Source organism: Gorilla gorilla, chromosome 17, assembly GCF_029281585.2.
Source record: "Gorilla gorilla gorilla isolate KB3781 chromosome 17, NHGRI_mGorGor1-v2.1_pri, whole genome shotgun sequence".
NCBI classification, from domain to species: Eukaryota; Metazoa; Chordata; class Mammalia; order Primates; family Hominidae; genus Gorilla; species Gorilla gorilla.
Window position 1 is genome coordinate 75,409,501 of NC_073241.2, and position 18,202 is coordinate 75,427,702.

The 18,202-nt window shown below is 45.7% G+C and overlaps 1 protein-coding gene across 6 annotated transcripts in view; it reads left to right on the forward strand.

The window, feature by feature from the left end:
• Positions 1 to 706: 706 nt before the first annotated feature.
• ARK2N (arkadia (RNF111) N-terminal like PKA signaling regulator 2N) overlaps positions 707 to 18,202 on the forward strand; it is a 91,272-nt gene continuing 73,776 nt past the window's right edge. For 2 of the 6 annotated variants that reach the window (XM_063699190.1, XM_063699191.1), the window contains exon 1: positions 14,139 to 14,247. The gene's annotated coding sequence lies outside the window, so the exon portion shown is untranslated. Of the gene's footprint in view, positions 1,532 to 14,138; positions 14,248 to 18,202 lie in introns of those variants that run through there. The other 4 variants (XM_055368150.2, XM_031003767.3, XM_031003766.3 and 1 more) reach the window with 4 other exon arrangements.

Below are 18,202 nucleotides of genomic sequence, written 5' to 3' on the forward strand. Positions count from 1 at the left end.
CTTGGATGTGTCATCTTGGGCAGGTCACTCTGTGCCTCAGTTTCCACCTTTGCAATTTGGGACTAGTAACGCCATCCAACTCATAGGGTTGTTATGAGTTGTAATGAGGATTCAGTGGATTTAACCCATTTAAATGCAAGGTGCCTGGTATAATAAAAGTCATTTTCTTTTCTTAATTTATTCTTGTAGCTGGGGATGAAAAACTCGCACTCCTGTAGGCAGTCAGAAAAAATGAGTGAAGTGGGGGAACTAAGGGGCCTGGTCTGAAGGGGGATACTGATGTTTAGGGGAGTGCGGACCCAGTGGTGTGAGATTTTCAGAATCTCCTCTTGACGGGTCTCATCCGAGGTGATGGGTCTCATCCGAGGTTCCAGCACAGCTCTGTAAAGGTAAAGACCGTTTACATTTTCCTCCTCAAAGCTTTATTATTATTCTTTTTCTTCTCAAAACATTGCTTTGCTTTGGGGGAGCGCGGGTCCTTGGCCAGATCTTGAGTCGTGAGGTATGTCTTCAGCATCTCCTGCTCCTCCTTGGGAAACGCTCCACCCGCCAGTGGGCCTGCGCCCTCCTCCCCTTTTTCGGGGTTCGGGTCCACCTCGTTTCCCCCACCCTCCCCAGGGCTGACTGCAAATCGGAGGGCGACTGCAGAGGCGGAATTCGGGGCAGAGCGGGGTCTCCCCAGCGGGCCCCGTCCCACCAGCAGGTGGCGGTCGATCTGCAAGGCCTGCAAGGTGCCCGGGCAGAAACTTGAGCAGATGTTGGTGCCGCTGCCCGAGAAGAGCTCAGCCGAGTCTCCCCGAGCCCAGCTATCGGCATCCGCGAAAAAGCGGGGAGAGAAGGGCACGGGATCTCCGCTGGAGCGACTCTGGGATTCAGACACCGCAAGCTGCTTTCGGAAGGGCTTCAGGAGGGGGTGAGTACTGAGCAGCGCACAGAAAAGGGAGCGCTGTCCTTTGCTGAAGGCATTGTCCTTGGCTTGCATTGAGTGGCTTTCCCACCCCCCGGGAAAGACATTTCGGGAAGGTGACGGTCTCAACAGAAGGAGGGAGCGCGGGAAAGAAGCCCGGGGAGCCGGCGCCTTCACGCCCCGCAGTCTGCAGCGGGAGGAGCGCGGGTTCCATCGCGCCAGATGGCGCTGTCTGGCTTTTCTCGGGCCTCGGGCGCCAGTCTCCAGAGGTCTCCGGCGCAGCGGCCTCTCTAGCCGGCAGACGCGGGCTCTGTGTTTCCGGGCGGAAGTGAGGCGCCCAGCGGAACGGCCTGTGGTGACATTTTCTTGGGGGCGGCGCGGACGACTGAAGGGACTTGGTGGTAGAGGCTGCGGAGGCGGCGAGGTTCACTTTGGTCCCGGCAGGGGCTCTGACCGTGACCCACTGCTCGCTGCCGGGGCGTGTTCCGAGGAGGAGAAGGCGGCGGTGGCCGTCGCGTCCTGAGTCACCGCAGCGGGGAAGAGTCCCGGCCGGGGGTTCGGTGCGTGCCCCGACGGGGCGCGCGCGGAGCGAGCGAGAAGGCACGGAGTCGCCGCGGAGCGCAGGTGAGGCGGGAAGGGGCGCAGGGCCGCGGCCTGGCTACTGGTCGAGTTGGGGGACCCGGGTTGCGTCCCAGAGAGGGGTCGGGGCGAATCGGAGGGCTGCGGGCCGCGGTGAGGACTCTGCGGCGTCCGGACGCTGGGGTCCTAGCGGGCCTGGCTGGTGGGCGCCGGGAACTCGCAGCCTGGATTGCTGGCTGACGCTGGGGCATCGCACCTCTCCGACCTCCTTGCTCGTCCGCCGTTGGTGACCCTAGCGTCCTCCCGGCCCGGCGGAGTTGGCTCCGGCACTCCAAGCCCCCAGACGCTGGGGCCGGGTTGAGGCGAGTCCTTTTCCGGGGGTGCTGAGGGGAGGCTGGAGGTGCCGCAGTCCCCGAGCTGCGGGGGGAAGCGACTTCACGGCCCTGGAGTTGTCTTCACGCAACTTTCCGGCCCCTAGGCTCGCGGGGGAAGCAGTGGCGGCAACTCCGCCGGCTCCGAGAGTAGGGGGTCTGGCGCTGACACCTGCCCCTGCAGCGGAGAGCTCCGGCGCCGCGGCCGCAGTGGCCTTGGTGGAGGGAGAAAAGGCTTTCTTATAGGCTTGGCGCCGCCTGCCTCTCGGCGCTTCCACTACCTTCGGTCGGCAGGCGCCTCCAGTCAATGCGAGAGATGTGTCAGTCTCCAAAATAGACCGCTTCTGGGGAGTTTGTCAACTTTATTTCAAAACCGGCGAGGATGTACACTGACGAACCCGGGTTAAAGACTATCGCCTTTACTCAAGCCATTCATTCTCACTTTTAAATTGTCCACCCCCCCCGCCCCGACCTCCGTCCCCAGCAGCCCCCATCACAAAATTGATGCTCACAGGTTGAAGTAGAGAACATCGGTACGAGCCCTACCAGATCGTTGAGCAGTTTCTGTTTGGATGGGTTTTTCGTTTTTTGCCTGACCTTTTGCTTTCTGAATCCTCTTACCCAGTAGAATTAAAATCCTACTGATGATACTTCGTCAAGGTTGGACCTCTTAATTACAAAAACATCTGCCAATTTTGCTTAGGCTTTTATTGTGTAGTATTGGGTACATGCTAACAGAATCACTCCCTTTCTTCTCTTGGGATATTTTAAGGATGGAAGCTATTAACTTTCTAATGTAGTTTTGCTGATCTTGGCAATCTAGAGTCCTCCGGTAATCAGAATTGCCTTTTGGTTTAACAAGCATTTTTAGAGGCCTACAATTGATAGTTACTGCCTGATGTCCTGAGGAGTCTCAGGACAAAAAAAAAAAAATTTTTTTTTGAGATGGAGTCTCGCTCTGTAGCCCAGGTTGGATGGAGTTCAGTGGTGCGATCTCGGCTCACTGCAACTTCCGCCTCTGGGGTCCTGGTTCAAGCAATTATCCTGCCTCAGCCTCCCGAGTAGCTGGGATTACGGGCACGCGCCACCACGCCCAGCTAATTTTTGTATTTTTAGTAGAGACTGGGTTGTACCACGTTGGCCAAGCTGGTCTTGACCTCCTGACCTCGTGATCCGCCCGCCTTGGCTTCCCAAAGTGCTGGGATTACAGGCGTGAGCCGTGGCGCCTGGCCTGAATCAGATTTCTTAATGGGAAAAAAAATTTTTTCTGACACCTTTTTGTGAAAAATAGGATGGACTGGATGTTGGAGCTGGAAACTTTCTCCATTGTTAGAATAAGTTCACCGTGTAGTTGTTACTTATTCACTTTATATTACTTTAACATGCATTTATGTGAGAGTAACTGTCATAATACTCTTTGTTTTATGGTTATGATTAATTCAAAACCCATATACTAAAGATAAATTCAGCTTTAGGTTCTAATTTAATGCAGTTCCATTAGAACTGAGGGCTAATGTGTGTCCTTCAAAGGTTTCTTGCTTCTAATATTAATAGTGACATTGGTACTTTCAGTCTCTTTATTGTGTGACTAGTAAATTCTGTGCGCTTCTGTAGTTACTCATTATACAAGAAGTTGTTTTGTTGGGATTCCCAATCTTACAGCTTTTTTTGACACGTGCATGAACAGACTTGATAAATAGGCAATTTCAGTATTCTTCTTTCTAAAGTTTGGAATTCATGTACACTAGAGACCCAAACCTTTGGTAAATCATCTTAGATCTTCCTCATTTTCCTGCACGTAACTGAGGATATGGAAATAGCATGTATTCGTGTTTACTGAATAGACAGTACTTGAGAAAAACCTGTAAAACGTGAAAAATGTGTGTGTGTGCTTTTTGTTTTTTTTTTTAAAGACACTCTTGCTCTGTCACCCAGGCTGGAGTGCAGTGGCATGATCACAGCTCACTGCAGCCTCAACCTCCCGAGCTCAAGCATTCCTCCCACCTCAGCCTCCGAAGTAGCTGAGACCACAGGCTCACGCCACCACACTCAGCTAATTTTTAATTTTTTTTTTTTTTTTTTTTTGAGACAGAGTTTTGCTCTTGTTGCCCAGGCTGGAGTGCAATCTCCACTCACCGCAACCTCCACCTCCTGGGTTCAAGCGATTCTCTTGCCTCAGCCTACCAATTAGCTGGGATTACAGGCACGTGCCACCACACCTGGCTAATTTTGTATTTTTAGTAGAGACGGGTTTTCTCCGTGTTGGTCAGGCTGGTCTCGAACTCCTGACCTCAGGCAATCTGCCTGCCTCGGCTCCCAGAGTGCTGGGATTACAGGTGTGAGCCACCATGCCTGGCTAATTTTTAAATTTTTTGTAGAGATGGAGTCTCCGTATGTTGCCCAGACTTGTCTTGAACTCTTGGGCTCAGGCAGTCCTCCTGCCTTGGCCTCCCAAAATGTTGGGATTAGAGTTGTGAGCAACTGCACCCGGCCTAAATGTTGGATTTTTAATGTGTTCCTTTAAGGAATACTGATTTCATTATCTTCTGTTATTTTAGGAAAGAGTTCGGGACCAAATAAAGTTTCTTGGGTTACTGTAATTCTCTAGGCAAAATGAAGTACATATGATACTATGAATAAAAAGTTGTGAGACTATAAAAGGGGAGAGCTATATAGAAGGGGGATAGAAAATAGAGTGGATAAAATATTTGTAAGGGGCTGGGCACGGTGGCTCACACCTCTAATCCCAGCATTTTGGGAGGCTGAGACGGGAGGATCAGTTGAACTCAGGAGTTTGAGATCAGCCTGGGCAACATAGTGAGAGCCCCTTTCTTTTTCTTCTTTTGTTCGTTTGTTCTTTCTTTTTTTCTTTAATTTTTTTTTTTTTTTTTTGATGGAGTCTTACTCTGTCGCCCAGGCTGGAGTACAGTGGCGCGGTCTTGGCTCACTGCAACCTCTGCCTTCCGGGTTCAAATGATTCTTCCATGTCAGCCTCCCAAGTAGCTAAGACAGGCGCCTGCCACCACGCCTGACTAATTTTTTATTTTTAGTAGAGATGTGGTTTCATCATGTTGGCCAGGTTGGTCTCGAATTCCTGACCTCAAGTGATCACCTGCCTCGGCCTCCCAAAGTGCTGGGATTACAGGTGTGAGCCACCGTGCCTGGCCTTGAGAGCCCATTTCTATAAAAAATTTAAAAACTTAGCTGGGTGGGGTGGTGTGCATCTTTAGTCCCTGCTGCTTGTGGGGCTGAGGTGGAAGGATCGCTCAGGAGGTTGAGGCTACGGTGAGCTGTGACTGTGCCGCTGCACTCCAGCCTGGGCAACAAAGTGAGACCTTGTTTCAAAAAATAATAATTCATATGGAGAGTCTATTCTCACAGCAACAATTTATTGAGTGTTTACCGTGTGCCAGCAGTGCTCTAGTTGCAGGAACTATAGTGGTGAATAAGACCAACAAGGCCACCTGGTGCTTAAGGAGCTTAGACATTTAAACCTGAGGTTTGAGTTGGATTTCCAGGTGAGCATGCCAGGCTAGGGCAGCCTAACCAAAGTCATGATTATCAGTGCACTTGAATGGTTAAGTGGGGCCAGTGCCTTGAGTTTTCAAAAGGAATGGATAGGGCAGATGGAGATAGGGCCAAGTTGCAAAGGTACCTTATTAGTCCGCTAATGGGTTGGGAATTTTCTTCTTTTTGGAGGAAAGAATTCCAGGTAGAATGTGAAGAATGAGATAGGCATTCCTTTTATTTTTATTTATTTATTTTTTTTGAGACAGAGTCTCGCTGCGATGCCTAGGCTGGAGTGCAATGGCACAATCTCTGCTCACTGCAACCTCCACCTCCTGGGTTCAAGTGATTCTCCTGCCTCAGCCTCCCGAGTAGTTGGGATTGCAGGCATGTGCCGTCATGCCCGGCTAATTTTTGTATTTGGTAGAGACAGGGTTTCACCATGTTGGCCAGGCTGGTCTCGAACTCCTGACCTCGGTGATCCACCACCTCGGCCTCCCAAAGTGTTGGGATTATAGGCGGGAGCCACCATGTCTGGCCCTGACATAACTTTTTAAAGATTTTTCTGGGGCTACTTGCAGTGGCTCATGCCTGTAATCCCAGCATGTTGGGAGGCTGAGGCCGGTGGATTGCTTGAGCCCAGGAGACCAGCCTGGGCAACATGGCAGAACCCTGTCTCTACAGAAAAATTAAAAGATTATCTGGGTGTGGTGGCACACGCCTGTAGTCCCAGCTACTCAGGAGGCTGAAATGGGAGGAGCAATTGAGCCCAGGGGTTTGTGGCTGCAGTGAGTGATGATCATGCCACTGCCTGAGGCTCTTTCTCAAAAAAAAAAAACAACAAAAATATTTTTCTTTATTATCCTTAAGTTGAGTGAATACAAATTTTTTTCGAGATGGAGTTTTGCCCTTTCACCCAGGCTGAAGTGCAGTGTCAGGATCTCTGCTCACAGCAACCTCTGCCTCCTGGGTTCAAGTGATTCTCCTGCCTCAGCCTCCCGAGTAGCTGGGATTACAGGCGCGTGCCACCACACCCAGCTAATTTTTTATATTTTTGGTAGAGACGAAGTTTCACCCTGTTGGCCAGGCTGGTCTTGAACTCCTGACCTCAAGTGATCGCCCACCTTGGCCTCCCAAAGTGCTAGGATTACAGAGGTGAGCCACTGAGCCCAGCCCAGTGAATATAAATTTTATTGGTTTTATTTATTTTAGTTTGGTTTATTTATTTTGATTTCTTGGTCATCAGATTAAATAAATCTGATAGTTATTTTTCTTTAGTTGTCAATTTCCAGTCTTGGTTTTGAGTTTGACTGTTGTCATGATACTCTTCTGAATCCTTTTAGCCTTTACCTGTACCTCTTTTCCTTACTTTTTCAGAACTCTTATGATTCCACTTAAAGAAGCAGTGTTTTTTACTTCTGTGTGGGCAGCTTCTCTCAGCAGAAGTGGGATTGATGTTCAGTCAGTCAGTTTTCACACTCAGCCTACAGGGCCTTGTAAAAGTAAGGAGCAGGAGCAGGGTGAAACTAAAAAGTAATCTTGCTTTTTTAAAGTTATCTTTTTTTTTTTTTGAGACGGAGTTTCGCTGTTGTTGCCCAGGCTGGAGTGCAATGGCGCCATCTCCGCTCACCGCAACCTCCGCCTCCCGGGTTCAAGCGATTCTCCTGCCTCAGCCTCCCGAGTAGCTGGGATTACAGTCATGTGCCGCCACGCCTGCCTAATTTTGTATTTTTAGTAGAGAAGGGGTTTCTCCATGTTAGTCAGGCTGGTCTCAAACTCCCGACCTCAGGTAATCTGCCCGCCTCGGCCTCCCAAAGTGCTGGGATTACAGGTGTGAGCCACCGCGCCCGGCCTGAAGTTCTCTTCTATATTCCTGAACTACTAGGAGAGGAAACTATGTGATCTATGTGTTATACAGATTTATCGGAACGTATTTGTAGCAGCTGATAATAGTAAATGTGATTTTAAAATACTTTAAAGTAGCCAATATAACTGAGATTTGATAAGTTGTTTGATTAGTTGTTAGGATTTTTGGCTTTAATTTACAGTGTTTTAAGTTTTGTTTCTGTTCTCTTTCATGTCTGTTCAAAATAAGGGACCTCATTCCTCTTTGCTCAGACTCTGCCACTTAATAGGTAGATGGTGTAAATTCCTAAATTATTAACTTGACTTTAAATAATTTTAAAACCTACCTAAATGAGTATTTTCTAGTTAAGTGACAATTAATCTAAAGTGGAAATCTATCAGCAGGGACTTAATGCATATGTGGTATTTATACCTGGTTAAATTAAAAACCCATTTACTGAGCATTTACGTGCCAGGTGGTAATGGGCACATAAAATAAGCAGTTTGGGGCAGGGCACGGTGGCTCACGCCTGTAATCCCAGCACTTTGGGAGGCCGAGGGGGGCGGATCACCTGAAGTTCGGAGTTTGAGACCAGCCTGACCAACTTGGAGAAACCCTGTCTCTACTAAAAATACAAAATTAGTTGGGCATGGTGGCGCATGCCTGTAATCCCAGCTACCCGGGAGGCTGAGGCAGGAGAATCTCTTGAACCTGGGAGGCAGCTGTGGTGAGCCAAGATTGTGCCATTGCACACCAGCCTGGGCAACAAGAGGGAAACTCTGTCTCAAAAAAAAAATAAAAATAAAAACAAAACAAGCAAGCAGTCTCTGCCCACAGAACTCAACCTAGTGAACCAGATGATTTCTGAGTTTCCTTCCTGCTCTAAAATGTGGAGAAGAGAAAGTAGATTATAAGGGAAAAAAGTACTGTATAACAAAACAACTGTAGTATGGAACTAGTGTTTTCCCTTATAAATTCATTTTAAATAAGGTATTAGAAAATAGCATTTTTCTTGGTATCTCTAAGCTTGAAAAGGCTGGAAACTTAAATGTCGTTTTTTGGGCTGGGCATGGTAACTCACGCCTGTAATCCCAGCACTTTGGGAAGCCGAGGCAGGTGGATCTCAAGATCAGGAGTTCAAAACCAGCCTAGCCAACATGATGAAACCGTGTCTCTACTAAAAATACAAAAATCAGATGGGTGTGGTGGTGCACGCCTGTAATCCCAGCTACTTGGGAGGCTGAGGCAGGAGAATTGCTTGAATCTGGGAGGTGAAAGTTGCAGTGAGCAGAGATCATGCCATTGCACTCCAGCTCTGGGCAACAGAGCAAGACTCCCTCTCGGGAGGTGGGGGGGGGAAATGTCGTTTTTTTGTAATGCCAGTTCATTTGCAAAATACATTTGCTTGTAATTCAAGTTCATGTATTAAGTTCTGATTGTTGTTCAGAGAGAAACAACATTAAATCTGTTAAAACTTAGAGCAGCCATTCCTAAGAATGTATATAACCTAGAATTGTGCCAGGCATGGTGGCTTATGCCTGTAATCCCAGCACTTTGGGAGGCTGAGGCGGGCGGATCATGAGGTCAGGAGATCGAGACCATCCTGGCTAACGTGGTGAAACCCTGTCTCTACTAAAAATACAAAAAATTAGCCAGACGTGGTGGCGGGCACCTGTAGTCCCAGCTACTCGGGAGGTTTGAGGCAGGAGAATGGCATGAACCCAGGAGGAGGAGCTTGCAGTGAGCCAAGATCGCGACAGAACGAGACTCCGTCTCAAAAAAACCCAAAAAACTAGAATTGTGCTTGGGTAGTCTAGAAATTAAGTTTATTTTGATTGATTGATTGAGATGGGGTCTTACTATGTTGGCCAGGCTGGTCTCCAACTCCTGGGCCCAAGTGATCCTCCCATTTCAGCCTCTCATAGTGCTGGGATTACAGATGTGAGCCACTGTGCCTGGCTGAAATTAAGTTTTTATTAGCATAGTTAGCATTACAGAAACAAGATACTGACCAAAGTGACCAGTAGAAGTTATTTTTTTACTGAGTTGACTAGTTTTAAAAAATGACCTTTACAATAATGTCTGGAGTCTGCATTTTGTTAGGTGCCTTATAATTAGAGAAAGGTATTGTCGGGGATAGGGAAGTTGGGTGTGGACTAAAATTTAAGGAAAACAGGATTGTTTTTCTTTCTGTATTAAGAACAAAAACTTCATGTGGTTAAAATTTTAAGCAGTATCCTGTCTGCCTTCGTTTTAACCTAGCATAGAAACATAGCTTGTTCTTAAATCAACAATTTATTGTGAAGGGTTTCTTACTATTTTTCTCTGCTGAAATCAACTAAGCACTTTGCAGTGAGCCTGAGGGTGTGTATAGTGGAGAGAGTTTTGGCAGCTTTTATCTTGGGACCTCAGTTCCTGGCGTGTGGTTATCCATCTTTATGTGAATTGTCTTCTGAAGGAGATAGAAAATGACCAGGGCAGAAATCTTGGAGAAAATTTAGAACCTTTGTTTTAGACCCAGGCATGGTAGCTCACACCTGTAATCTCAGCACCTTGGGAGGCAGAGTTGGGAGGGTAGCTTGAGCCCAGGAGTTTTAGACCAGCGGGGGCAACAAAGTGAAACCCTGTCTCTATTAAAAAATTATTTTTAAAAATTAAAAGAACCTCTGTTTTAAAATTATTCTTGATTTACGCTGATGATGCTTTTGAGTACTTTAGAGAGTCATTAGCCACAGTGCTTTTTTTTTTTTTTTTTTTTGCATTTGATAACTTATTTGGCTTCTTACTTGATGCTAGTTTATTCACAGCCCTGGTGCGGGTCCAGGTACATGCCAGAAGTAGTAATATCTGCAATATGAAGTGATTTGAGCAGCCATTATCACTCTTGACCTATTTATAGAGTTTATATCAGTGGAGAAAAAGTTGGCTGGCAAGCAAGCAAAGCTGATCTCTGGTGGTTGCAGTCCCACAATTTATATTTAAGTTCCGGGTAGGCCAAATTCAGTGCATTATGGACAGATCCATTCAGCTGTATTAATATTAGAGTTCCCTTTCTGTACTCTAACTTTTTAGCACTCCAGTTTCCCAGTCAGCTTCACTGTTGAAGGAAAGAAAACCGAAAAATTTACCACACTAAAAAAAAAAAGGAAGAGTTCCTTAATGTAATATGATAGTCAGTGTTCAGATTTCCCTATTATCTCATAAATGTGTCAGATCAAGAGCCAAATAAGGTCTCTGCATTGTTTTGTAATCTGTAGGTTCCCCCTCCATTTCTTTTCCCTAGCAGATTATTAGTTACAAAAGAAGTTTTCCCAGTCTGGATTTAGCAGTTACATTCCTTTGGATTCCTGTGGTGGTGGTGGTAAACGTTTTTCTCTGACCCCTGGGTTTCTAGTTAATTGGTATTAGATTTAGAAGCTTGATCAGATTGTTTCTATAATATATATTCTTTCTCTTGCTTCTTTTGCAGGGGATGAGGGGAATACTTTATAGATGGTACTTGGATCAGTAGGTGCGTAATATTTGGTTCCCTGTGATGTTAGTAGCTGTTGGTGATCATTGCCCAGTTCTGTTAATTTGTTACTCATAATTCCTTACTCTGAATGGGGCATCCTCTCTCATCAGTCCTAGTTTGAGTCTTTTATGCTTGTTTATAGCTTCTTCAAACTTTTCTTTCTTTTGAGGATTAAGGGAAGGGATGAGTTGCTGTGGAGAAAAGGGCTCTTTCTACTATATTGTATTTCTGTAAGTGTTTTTTATTTTAGTCCTAATGTTTGGTTCTTGCATTGTCTGCATTGTCTATGCTGCAGCTTCTTGGTGGGAAAACTGACTCAAAATCCCAGCAAATAATTGAAAGAAGTCCTTCAAAACCAAATTTTTAAAAAATTTTTTTTCTGAGTTAGAGTCTTGCTCTGTCGCGCAGGCTGGAGTGCAGTGGCGCGATCTCAGCTCACTGCAACCTCCGCCTCCCAGGTTCAAGCGATTCTCCTGCCTCAGCCTCCTGAGTAGCTAGGATTACAGGTGTGTGCCACCATGCCTGGCTAATTTTTGTATTTTATTTTTGAGACGGAGCCTCACAGTGTCACCCGGGCTGGTGTGCAGTGGCATGATCTCAGCTACTTGCAACCTCTGCCTCCTGGGTTCAAGCGATTTTCCTGCCTCAGCCTCCTGAGTAGCTAGGATTACAGGTGCCTGCCACCACGCTTGGCTAATTTTTGGTATTTTTAGTAGAGACGGGGTTTCACTAGGTTGGCCAGGCTGGTCTCGAACTCCTGACCTCGTGATCTGCCTGTCTTGGCCTCCCAAAGTGCTGGGATTGCAGGTGTAAGCCACTGCGCCCAGCAGTTTTTGTATTTTTAATAGAGACGGGGTTTTAGCATGTTGGCCAGGCTGGTCTCGAATTCCTGACCTTGTGATCTGCCTGCCTCGGCCTCCCAAAGTGCTGGGATGACAGGCATGAGCTACTGCGCCCGGCCTCGAAAACCAAAATTTATGGCCAGGTGTTGTGGCTCACACTTGTCATCTCAGCACTTTGGGAGGCCAAGGCGGGCAGATGGCTTAAATACAGGAGTTTGAGACCAGACTGGGTAACATAGTGAAACTCCGTCTCTCCTAAAAATACAAAAATTAGCCTGGCTTGGTGGCATGTGGCTATAGTCCCAGCTACTCGGGAAGCTGAGGTGGGAGAATCACCTGAGCCTAGGAAGGTAAGGCTGCAATGAGCTGTGATTGTGCCACTACACTCCAGCCTGGGTGATAGAAGTGAGACCCTGTCTCTAACAACAACAACAACAACAACAAAGATTTAGGAAGATGAGTATTATGAATGCAATGGAGTCTCTTCGTAGAATTGAATGTGTAAGGAGAGGGGCCTTCATTTGAATTTTAGTAAGATACTGCTTTCTACCTCATTTTGTGGTTATGTAGCCAAAGATTACTTAGTTTCATAGTGCCTGATTCTTGCATATTTGCGTATAGATACACAATCACTTTAAATGCAGTATTCTAAATGTAAGGAAACAGCTTTACTAGGCTATTAGCAGTTGAGTCAGTTTTTGTCTTAGGTTTTATGTAGAAAGAAAAGGGAAGTTACTCTGTGAGAAATCATGTTGATTCTATGTAATGGAATGTATTTTCATATACAAATGAATAGTACTTTTACGCAAACAAGTTGTTTCATTAGTGGTCTTGGTTTAAAAGATTCAGTTGATCAATTCAACAAATATCAGATATTGATTATGTGTTAGGAACTGTGAGTGAACTGATACTGAACATGATCCTTGTTTTCATGGGAGATGCAACATAGAGGGCTGAGGGAGTAAGTAAAAACATTTAGGTGCATAATTTGTTTCTTTTCAGTTGTCTTTCTCATAGTGTGCTATTTATTCTCCTCCCTCATGTATAAAGTTAACTCTTAACTTCTTGGGCTTAAATTTCCTCTGATAGCTCTGTGTGTGCACATGTGCCACAGTCAGAAAAATCAGGTAATAATTGTTAGGTGTTAATTTTCTTGGATGATTACTAGTATTGTGATTGTCTTCCACCACTGTCATAGCTCTCTACTGTGCTAGCCAACTTGTCTGACTGAAATAACTTTTAAGTCTTTTTGTGACAATTGCTAAAGCCAGCAGGAAGTAGGCCCACAATAATGTTTGAAAGCCCTGCTTCATTCTAGTTTTATCTTCATGCATTGCAATTTGTCTCTTGTTTTCCAGTCTGCATATTCCCTATCCTCAATTCTTGTTTAAAAAACCAGGTAAGGCCGGGCGTGGTGGCTCAAGCCTGTAATCCCAGTACTTTGTGAGGCCTAGGCGGGCAGATCACTTGAGGTCAGGAGTTTGAGACCAGCCTGGCCAACATGATGAAACCCCGACTCTACTAAAAATACAAAAATTAGCTGGGCTTGCTGGCTTACACTGGTAATCTCAGCTACTCAGGAGGCTGAGGAAGGAGAATCGCTTGAACCCAGGAGGCGGAGGTTTCTGTGAGCTGAGATCGTGCCACTGCACTGCAGCCTGGGCAGCTTGAGTGAGACCCTGTCTCAAAGAATAAAAATAAAAAAACAGGCAAAACTTCGAAAATACCTTAAGTTGGGCATTTTGGACAGGGAGGGGGGCATTTTTTTTAAGTGTTTAGGTATAGAGTAGGCAAACTTGCACAAAGAGCTAAGAGTGTTTTGATTTTATTATTTTTATTGATTGATTTAAAAGTTTATGGAGAGTGGTTTTTAAAGATGCACAGCTGATTATCATGAATTTTTTTTTTTTTTTTTTTTTTGAGACAAAGTCTTGCTCTGTTGCCAGGCTGGAGTGCAGTGGTGCTATCTCGGCTCACTGCAGCCTCCACCTCCCAGGTTCAAGCGATTCTCCTGCCTCAGCCTCCCGAGTGGTTGGGACTACAGGTGCACGCCACCATGCCCACCTAATTTTTGTATTTTTAGTAGAGATTGGGTTTCACCATGTTGGCCAGGATGGTCTCAATCTCTTGACCTCATGATTCGCCTGCCTTGGTCTCTCAAAGTGCTGGGATTACAGGAGTGAGCCACCGCACCCAACTGGTGATTTTTTTTTTTTTGAGACGGAGTCTTGCTCTGTTGCCCAGGCTGGAGTGCAGTGGTGTGATCTCAGCTCACTACAAGCTCCACGTTCCGGGTTCACACCATTCTCCTGCCTTAGCCTCTCGAGTAGCTGAGACTACAGGCGCCCGCCACCACGCCCAGCTAATTTTGTTTTTGTACTTTTAGTAGAGAGGGGGTTTCACTGTGTTAGCCAGGATGGTTTTGAACTCCTGACCTCGTGATCCGCCCACCTCGGCCTCCCAGAGTGCTGGGATTACAGGCGTGAGCCCCCATGCCCAGCCCAATTTTGTTTTTTTAACCTTACTCCCAACTATTAAAGAACTTACTACTACTTTTTTTTTTTTAGATGGAGTTTCGCTCTTGTTGCCCAGGCTGGAGTGCAGTGGTATGATCTCGGCTCACTGCAACCTCCGCCTCCCGGATTCAAGTGATTCTGCTGTCTCAGCCTCCCGAGTTGCTGGTATTACAGACATGCGTCATCATGACTGGCAAATTTTGTGTTTTTGTTAGAGACGGGGTTTCTCCATGTTGGTCAGACTGGTCTCGAACTCCAGACCTCAGGCGATCCACCTGCCTTGGCCTCCCAAAGTGCTGGGATTACAGGCATGAGCCACCTTGCCCAGCCCTTACTACTACTTTTTTAAAAAGACGGCTGAGACAGGAGAATCGCTTGAACCCGGGAGGCGGAGGTTGCAGTGAGCTGAGATTGCGTCATTGCACTCCTGGGTGACAGAGAGAGACTCTGTCTCATGAAAAAACGAACAAACAAAAAATCAGCAGTAGATGCCAACTATAATGTTTTATATGATAACTGTCTTTTTTTTTTTTTGAGACGGAGTCTCGCTCTATCACCCGGGCTGGAGTGCAGTGGCGCCATCTCGGCTCATTGCAACTTCCGCCTCCCGGGTTCAAGCAATTCTCCTGCCTTAGCCTCCCGAGTAGCTGAGATTACAGGTGCACGCTGCCATGCCTGGCTAATTCTTGTATTTTTAGTAGACACAGGGTTTCACCATGCTGGTCAGGCTGGTCTCGAACTCCGTACCTCAGGTGATCCGACCGCCTTGGCCTCCCAAAGTGCTGGGATTATAGGCGTGAGCCACCGTGCCCGGCCAATAACTGTCTTAAAGGCAGAAATTTTTATTTTCTTGGAGTTAACTATATTCTTGTTTGTGGTCTCTTGACTTCGGTTTATTTAGTTTCATTCATATGAGAAGTGCCCAGTTTCCTTCATTTTTGGTGCTAGGATAGTACGTAATTTTTGAATAATAGATTCAGTAATAAACATAACATGGTTTAATATTTAAACTGTAAGCCAGCTGACAGTTTTTGGGTTTTCAAGCTAAGCCTATTAAAAAATAACTTAAAAAATTTGTTTAGACTAAACTGCTATGAGGCTAAACTGGAACTCCCTCGCTAAGTAACTCCCTTGCTTAATAACTCCCTCTTCCCTCCTTGTATGGCGTAGTTTTTCTTTTATTGATTAACCATTTGGCATACATTGAGCATAATTTTAAGTAAGCACAGTATGGAAGTTTTTTTTAAGCCTAGTATCATTATACCTATTTGAAGGGCACATACTGTTTTTATGATGCCTTGGCAGATAATGTCAGGCAAGAGTAACTGAGGTAAAGAGTAACTGTCCACTTGTACAGATTTTGTCCTTTAAAATCTTATATATATATATTTTTGAGACAGAGTTTCGCTCTTGTTGCCCAGGCTGGAGTGCAATGGCGCGATCTTGGCTCACTGCAACCTCTGCCTCCCGGGTTCAAGTGATTCTCCTGTCTCAGCCTCCGGAGCAGCTGGGATTGCAGGTGCCTGCCACTACGCCCGGCCAATTTTTGTTTTTTTAGTAGAGATGGGGTTTCACCATGTTGGCCAGGTTGATTTCAGAACTCCTGACCTCAGGTGATCCACCTGCATAGGCCTCCCAAAGTGCTGGGATTACAGGTGTGAGCCGCCACATGTGGCGGCCCAGCTTGTTTTTCTTATTTTTAGTAGGGACAAGGTCTCACTATGTTGCCTACGCTGGTCTCGAACTCCTGAGCTCAAGCAATCCTCCTACCTTGACCTCCCAAAGTGCTGGAGATTACAGGTGTGAGCCACCATGCCTGGCAAAAATTTTAAGTGGTTAGGGAATTATTAACATAAAAATATAAGATTTTGAAATGTCAACTTATCTTTTAAAAAATCAAAACGTTGGCTGGGCGCAGTGGCTCATGCCTGTAGTCTCAGCACTTTGGGAGGCAGAGGCCAGGGGATCACTTGAGCCCAGGAGTTCAAGATCCTGAGTCAGAAAAGATCGTGGTATGTTGAAAGATCTGGAGCCTAATGAGGGCAAATGATGCTGCTGATGAGATTTGAGTGACACATATCTGGGCTTCAAAAAAAAATCAAAGTTGACCAGGTGCGGGGTGGCTCACGCTTGTAATCCCAGCACTTTGGGAGGCCGAGGCGGGTGGATTACCTGAGATCAGGAGTTCGAGACCAGCCTAGACTAAATGGTGAAACCCCATCACTATTAAAAATAAAAAAATGAGCCAGGCGTGCTGGCCGGTGCCTCTAATACCAGCTACTCAGGAAGCTGAGGCGGGAGAATCGCCTCAACCTGGGAGGTGGAGATTGCCGTGAGCCAAGATTATGCCACTGCACTCCAGCCTGGGTGACAGAGCGAGACTGTCTCAAAAAAAAAAAAAAAAAAAAATCATAGTTTATTCTAATTGGAAGGAAACACGTATAGGGAAAGTATAAGGCAAGGAGCTGTTTTGTTCCCCTTCTTACGTATGAAATGTAGATGTGCTTTTATTTACACAAAAGGTGTATTCTTGTGTATTTGTGGGCAACCAAAATCTAAATAGCAACCTTCAAATACATTAGGAAAACTTACTTTAAAGGAGTCTGTATTAAAACTTTTTTTTAAAAAAAATTATTTAAAGAGATGGGGTCTCATTATGTTACCCAGGCTGGCCTTAAATTTCTTGGGTTCAAGTGATTCTCTGCCTTAGCCTCCTGAATAGTTGGTACTGCAGGCACATGCTATGGTGCCCAGATAAAACCTTATCTTTGGCCGGGTGTGGTGGCTCATGTCTGTAATCCCTGCAGTTTGCAAGACCAGGGTGGGTAGAGTTTGATACCAGTCTGGGCAACATAGTGAAATCCTTGTTTCTATAAAAAATTACCTGGGCTTGGTGGCATGTGCCTGTAGTCCCAGCTACTTGGGACACCAAGGTGGGCGGATCGCTTGAGCCTGAGGGTTTGATGGTGCAGTGAGTGATGATCATGCCCCTGCCCTCTAGCCTGGGTGACAGAGTGAGACACTGTCTCAAAAAAGGAAAAAACAGAAAACCTTATCTTTTAAATGTGTATAACCTAATTTATCTTTTGTAAAGATACAGACATTCAGAACTTTTATGTTTGGTTGAAGAAGGCTACTTGTTTAGCACGATCTAGTCTTATCCTGAGAGGCAGGTTGGAAATTCAGAAACTCTTCTAAATATATCTATCTAAATATATTTTGGCCACTGACCTACATATTCTTTTCTTAGAAATCAGGATTATACATTTTAGGTTAGCTATGAGCAATAATTAATGAAAATAATTAAAATGTTCTGAAAACCTAAATAGAATTTTTTAGAGATAGTTGTCAACATGGGAAGGCCATTTTTATCTTGTGTAGTGTTTTAAAATTACAGCTTTTCAGGCCGGGCGCGGTGGCTCACGCCTGTAATCCCAGCACTTTGGGAGGCCGAGGTGGGTGGATCACATGAAGTCGGGGATTCAAGACCAGCCTGACCAACATGGAGAAACCCCATCTCTAGTAACAATACAAAAATTAGCTGGGCGTGGTGGCACATGCCTGTAATCCCAGCTACTCGGGAGTCTGAGGCAGGAGAATCACTTAAACCCGGGAGGCAGAGGTTGCGGTGAGCTGAGATCACGCCACTGCACTCCAGCCTGGGCAACAAGAGCGAAACTCTGTCCCCCGGCCCCCCCCCCCCCAAAAAAAGCAATTACAGCTTTTCAAAAAACCTGCAAATATGCGGTAAAACATTCATCAATTTAAAAAAATCGTTAGTGTCTAGAGCGTTCTTTGGATGGATTTTTGAAATGAAATTACCTACATCTTTTAAAAAAATTTCTTGAAACTTTTTGAAAACATTGAGATCTCAGCTAATTCATAGTAAGATTATGCTGTATCTAAAGTTTACCAGCAGCCCCAGTGACACCCCTGTAGTGTAGCGTGGAGGCACTAGTTTTAATGCTAAGAAGCAAAGGCCAAGGTAGTACAGATTGCTCCCATATTGCCTTATCGAAGTCTGTATGTAGACCCATTAACTGCACTGGTTTTCTGTATGCTATGACCCTAGCTCCTATGAGAGATGTTTTTGCAGAAGATGGCTGTAGTGTGTGTGTAT